This window comes from Rhinoraja longicauda, chromosome 8 (genome assembly GCF_053455715.1).
Source record: "Rhinoraja longicauda isolate Sanriku21f chromosome 8, sRhiLon1.1, whole genome shotgun sequence".
In the NCBI taxonomy this organism is placed as follows: domain Eukaryota; kingdom Metazoa; phylum Chordata; class Chondrichthyes; order Rajiformes; family Arhynchobatidae; genus Rhinoraja; species Rhinoraja longicauda.
The window spans coordinates 42,371,705-42,378,244 of record NC_135960.1 but is presented as its reverse complement, the minus strand read 5'-3'; positions in this window follow the sequence as shown (position 1 = coordinate 42,378,244).

The following is a 6,540-nucleotide window of genomic DNA, read 5'->3' as shown; positions in this document are numbered from 1 at the left end:
GAAGCAAAGAGTAGGAATAAATGGGTCCTTTTCGGAATGGCAGGCAGTGACTAGTGGGGTACCGCAAGGCTCAGTGCTGGGACCCCAGTTATTTACAGTGTATATTAATGATTTGGACGAGGGAATTGAATGCAACATCTCTAATTTTGCGGATGACACGAAGCTGGGTGGCAGTGTTAGCTGCGAGGAGGATGCTAGGAGGCTGCAGAGTGACTTGGATAGATTAGGCGAGTGGGCAAATGCATGGCAGATGCAATATAATGTGGATAAATGTGAGGTTATCCACTTTGGCGGCAAGAACAGGAAAGCAGAGTATTACCTGAATGGTGACCGATTAGGAGAAGGGGAGATGCAACGTGACCTGGGTGTCATGGTGCACCAGTCATTGAAAGCAAGCGTGCAGGTGCAGCAGGCAGTGAAGAAAGCGAATGGTATGTTGGCATTCAGAGCAAGAGGATTTGAGTTTAGGAGCAGGGAGGTTCTACTGCAGTTGTACAGGGCATTGGTGAGACCGCACCTGGAGTATTGTGTGCAGTTTTGGTCTCCTAATCTGAGGAAAGACGTTCTTGCCTTAGAGGGAGTACAGAGAAGGTTCACCAGATTGATCCCTGGGATGGCGGGACTTTCATATGAAGAAAGACTGGATAGACTAGGCTTGTACTCGCTGGAATTTAGAAGACTGAGGGGGGATCTTATAGTGACACAAAGTCTGGGGGCATTCTGAATAGTTTGATGGTGAAAATGCAGCAGGATGTATCGAAGCTGGTGGAAAAGGCAGACATGTGGCAGAGAACGTTTAATGCAGAGAAAATTGAGATGATGCATTTTGGATTGAAGAATAGAGTGAGGCAAATTAGAATACAGGATACTGCTCAAAATGGAGTGCAGGAGCAAAGGGTCCTGGGGGTTGTGTCCACAAATCATTGAAAGTACCTGGCCAGGTTGAAATTGTGGTTGAGAATGAATATGTATTTCTGGGCTACATTAATAGCGACACAGTGTATAAAACAGCAGCACCTTTATGAAAATTGGTTCTGCTTCAGCTGGAGTATTATGTTGACTTCTGATCTCCACAGTACTGGAAGGTTGAGGAGGCATGAGAAATGTATGATGTTGGGTCTCTGAATGAACACTAAGGTGGATGGGCTCTATCCAGGTTATTGAAAGAGGCAAGACAGTAGATTGCCTGCCCTCTAATCCCACAGGCTCGGCCCCACAGGTCCGGAGAATCACAAATGTTGGCCATTCGTTTACGACGGGTACACATACCCCGATGCACATCATTACGCAACCCAACCTCCCTACCATTGACTCCATCTACACCTCGCTCTGCCTCGGCAAGGCCACCAGCATAATCAAGCACGAATCGCAGCCCGGCCCATCCTCAGACAAGAGGTAAAGAAGTGTGAAAATGCACACGTCCAGATTCAGGGATAGTTTCTAGACACATAATGCTGGAATAACTGGGCGGGACAGGCAGCATCTCTGGATAGAAGGAATGGGTGACTTTTCGGTTCGGGATCCTTCTTTGGACAGGGACAGTTTCTTCCCAGCTGTTATCGGGCAATTGAATCATCCTACCAACAACTAGAGAGCAGTCCTGAGCTACTATCTACCTCATTGGCGACCCTGGGAATGGGTCACAGCCCCAGAGACCTACCTACAAAGTCTACTTGATTGGACTTTACCTTGCACTAAACATTATTTACTTTATTCCCTTTATCATGTATCTGTACACTGCGGATGGTTCGATTGTAATCATGTGTGATCTTTCCACTGACTGGTTAGCAGCAACTAAGGCTTTTCACTGTACCTCGGTACGCGCAACGATAAACTAAACTCAAATTAAACTCAAGCATTTTCCAATTTCAAGTAATACACCCCTCTCTCTCTTTCCTTTCTCATACCACCTCCCACTCCCCAGTCACTATACACCTTTCCCCTATCTCCCACACTGATCTCCCACTCACCTCCCATCCTCAAGTATCCTACTCCCTCTGACTTCCTCTTTTCCTCCCTCTCCTTCCTTCCATATCCCTTCCTCCATCGTTACATTACACTCCACCTCTCCTTATTTGATATCCATTTGTCTCCTTTTCACCTCCAACCTTTGTTACTTATTCCACCCCCCCCCCCCCCCCCCCCCCCCACCTCACCTGTATCGCCTATGACTGAGAAACAAGTAAATGTTGATGTTGGTTTACAAAAAAAACACTACGTGCTACAGTATCTCAGCTGGTAAGGCAGCATCTCTGGATAACATGGATAGGTGCAATTTCAAGTCGGGACCCACCTTCAGACTGAATGTGAAGGTATGGGTGAAGAAAGTGGTTGGACAAAGGCCAGAGATGAAAAGATAGAAAGTGTTTTGGTAGTTATCTAAAATTGGAGAATTCAATGTTCTTACTTGGTTGTAGTCTACCCAAGTAGAATATGAGGCGCTGTTCCTCCAGTTTGTGTGGGGCATTAGTCTGGCAATGGAGGAGGCCCAGAAAGGTCACTGTAAGGCGAAGGGGAAGAGAAGTTAAAATGGTTAGCAACCAGGAGATCCATTAGGCCTTGCTGGACCGAGTGCAAGTGTTCAACAAAACGGCTGTCGAGTCTATGCTTGATTTCGCTGATGTACAGGACACATTAGGAACAGCGACCAGATGCATTAGATGAGGTTGAACCTCTGTCTCACCTGGAAGGACTACTGAGCCCCTGGACAGAGGTGAGGGAGGAGGTGTAGGCACTGGTGTTACATGTCCTGCATTTACTGTCCTTTCTGTCCTGGGCCTCCTCCATTGCCAGTGAGGCTACACGCAAACTGGCAGAACAGTACTTCGTATTCCAGTTGGGTAATTTACAACCCAACAGTATGAAGATTGAATTCTCCACTTTTAGGTATCTATCAACCCCCCTCCTCATCCTTCCTTTCCCTTTCTTTTGCCATCCTCCTCTGTCCACCTTCCCCTCTCCCCACCACTACAATCAGTCTGAAGAAGGGTGCTGACCCGAAACATCACCCATCCATGTTCTCAGGATATGCTGTCTGGCCCGCTAAATTACGCCAGCACTTTGTGTCTTTTTTTCCCACCTATCATTTACCATGCTTTGACCTGCCCCATTTCTCTTTTCTTGCATTCTCTCCCTACTCCAGTCAGTCCAAAGAAGGTTCCCGACCCAAAATGTCCTTTATTCATGTTTTCCTGAGATGCTGCCAGACCCACCGAGTTACTCCAGCACATTGTGCATTAAAAAAATATAGAAATAGAATAGAAAGGAGGCTTTCAGAGCTTCCCCCCCCCCCCCCCCCCAGATTATTTTGTCCCTCACAGATTATTTGGTGGCATGGGATGTACTGTATTTAACACACAGGGCAAACAACTGCCTCAGACAGACTAGGTGAGGTGTGAGTCTTTCCCGACCTGACAATTTTCATTTGTTTGTATCTAAAAATCTTAAGTGTTAATTAATCATGATAGCTTTTAGCTCAGTCAGTAGCTGTAGAGAACCTGCCACCACCAGTGCCCCCAGCAGGAGGCGAGCTATGGGCAATGGCACATTATTGCCAATCTGATCTCCTGTTCACAGGCAGCTTCCAGCACAGGCACCTCACACTTCACTGCCAAAACAAGTGTCAAGTGTGTTTTATTGTAATTTGTCCTGAAATGGAACAATTAATTGCCTACTTGCTGCAGAACCAGCAGCACAACAGGTTGTAAACACAGCACTCAATACTGGAGATAATATAATAAACAAACAAAAAGAAAAGTTCAATACATATTTTTATAGTATAATGCAAAAAAAGAAACAAAGCCCAAAATCCCTAGGGTGGCTACTCACAGCACTACACTACACAGCACAGCACTACTATGTTAGGCTTCCTGGCGTATAGTTCCCAGATTTTTCTTTTCGGCCCTTCTGAAATACAGGCACATTAGTAAACCTCGGGTCTTCTGGCATTAACCATTAAATTTCCAAAATGCACTTGTTTTCATGTCTTTCTGCACAGTAAAAACAGTGAAATATTCATTGAGGACCTTGCCCATCCCCTGCAGCTCCACTCTTTAGATTTTGAGGGGTCCTTTTCTCTCTTTAGTTACACATTTTCCCTTAAAATACTTACAAAATGTCTTCTTATTCTTATCTGCCAGAACAATTTAATTCCCCCCATTTGCCCTCCTGATTTCCTTCTTAAAGAAGGCATTGGAGCAGTGTCTGGTTGCACAGTCATGGGGAAAGAGATATTAAAAAAGTGGACTGAGCACTCAGCATTGAGATACGTCTGTGCTAATGGGCAGCGTGGAGAAGATGTTGTTAATTTGTACTGATTGAGGTCTGTGGATGGGGAAGTTGAGGATCCAATTGCATTGGAAGGAGCAGAGACCAGGTCCCTCAGTTTGTCAGTTTGGAAATGAACAATGGTGTTGAAAAACAAGCTATAGTCGATTAACAATGATATGATATTTGTGCTCCTGTTGTCCCAGTGGTCCAGCATAGAGTGGAGAGGCAGCAAGATCACACCCGCTGTCAAACTGTTGTGGTGGTAGTTGAATTGAAATGGGTCCAGGTCATTACTGGAGCAAGAATTGATTTGTATCATAACCATCCTCTCGAAGCAGTTCATAACAATGGAAGTGAGTGAGTGTCATCTATTGGTAGTGGATGAGGTATGTATCTTGTGGTCATCACTTCCAAAGAGTCCACCAGGGACTATACTGGAAGTTGACAAGAGTGGATCTGGTCTAGCCGTCTGTGGGCCTGGATGGCGGTCTTGAAGGTGGGGTAGGTGGAAATGTCAACAAGGATTGTGGGAGGGCATTCCAGAGGGAAATTGCTTCAGGGAAAAATGACTGGATGTAGGGATGTGTGTTGTTGTACTACAAGTTGCCTGTTGTGGCTTCTTCTGTTTTCTCTTTGACGTATAAGTCAACGTCGAGGTCGATGTCCTTGTTGATGATCTTGTGAAGGGTAGTCAATCTGAGCATCTGGCATCTGGTTTCAAGGGAGTCCCAGTTTAAGTCGGTGACCATTTTGGTTACACTGGATTGTCGTCTGAAGTCGCCGTACACAAACCAGTGGGAAAATACCTGCAGATGCTGGTACAAATCGAAAGTATCGCAAAATGCTGGAGTAACTCAGCAGGTCAGGCAGCATCTAGGAGAGAGGGAATGGGTGATGTTTCGGGTCGAGACCCTTCTTCAGACTGATGTCAGGGCGGCGAGACAAAGAAAGGATATAGGTGGAGACAGGAAGACAGTGGGAGAACTGGGAAGGGAGGGACAGAGGAACTATTTAAAGTTGGAGAAGTCAATGTTCATACTGCTGGGCTGTAAGCTGCCCAGGCGAAATATGAGGTGCTGTTCCTCCAATTTCCGGTGGGCCTCACTATGGCACTGGAGGAGGCCCATGACAGAAAGGTCAGATTGGGAGAGGGAGGGGGAGTAGAAGTGCTCAGCCACCGGGAGATCAGGTTGGTTAGGGTGGACTGAGCGAAGGTGTTGAGCGAAACGATCGCCGAGCCTGCGTTTGGTCTCGCCAATGTAGAGAAGTTGACATCTGGAGCAACGGATACAATAGATGAGGTTGGAGGAGGTGCAGGTGAACCTCTGTCTCACCTGGAAAGACTGTTTGGGTCCTTGGATGGAGTTGAGGGGGGAGGTAAAGGGACAGGTGTTGTATCTCCTGCGGTTGCAGGGGAAAGTGCCTGGGGAGGGGGTGGTTTAGGTAGGAAGGGACGAGTGGACCAGGGAGTTACGGAGGGAACGGTCTCTGCGGGACGCAGAAAGGGGAGGAGATGGGAAGATGTGGCCAGTAGTAGGGTCCCGTTGGAGGTGATGGAAATGTTGGAGGATGATTTGTTGGATACGCTGGCTGATGGGGTGGAAGGTGAGGACAAGGGGGATTCTGTCCTTGTTACGAATGGGGGAGAGGGAGCAAGAGCGGAGCTGCGGATATAGAGGAGGCCCTAGTGAGAGCCTCATCTATAGTGGAAGAGGGGAAGCCCCGTTTCCTGAAGAATAAGGATATCTCTGATGCCCTAGTGTGAAACACCTCATCCTGGGCACAGATGCGGCGCAGACATACACAAACCGGGCTGCTCTTCGTTGAACATTTTGAAGAACATCTTTATTTTTCTTGGTCCCGGGGTTCCAAGCAGCGGAGGCATACTTCAAGTGCGGTTGGACTATTGTTTGGTACAATTTTTTTTTAACAGTTTTGGAACAATGGTGGAAGTTTCTCTGGATGAAGTTGAGCATCTTCGTGGCTTTGTTTGCAGCATAATGTGACTGCTTATCCCACTTCAGGTTGTTTTGTATAAAGACACCGAGACATTTGTCTTCAGTGACTTCCTGTAAGGTTTCGCCAAGCATAGAATACTTTGCCAATCCTGGTTTACGTTTCCTGGACACCCTCATCACTTTACATTTTGATGCATTAAAACTCATGCCCCATTCTTTGGACCAATTACCAAGGCTTGTGAGGTCAGAAGAGTTGCAATTAATTGTGTATCACATGATCTGGATTTTCTAAAAGCATGTTGAGCATCAGTGA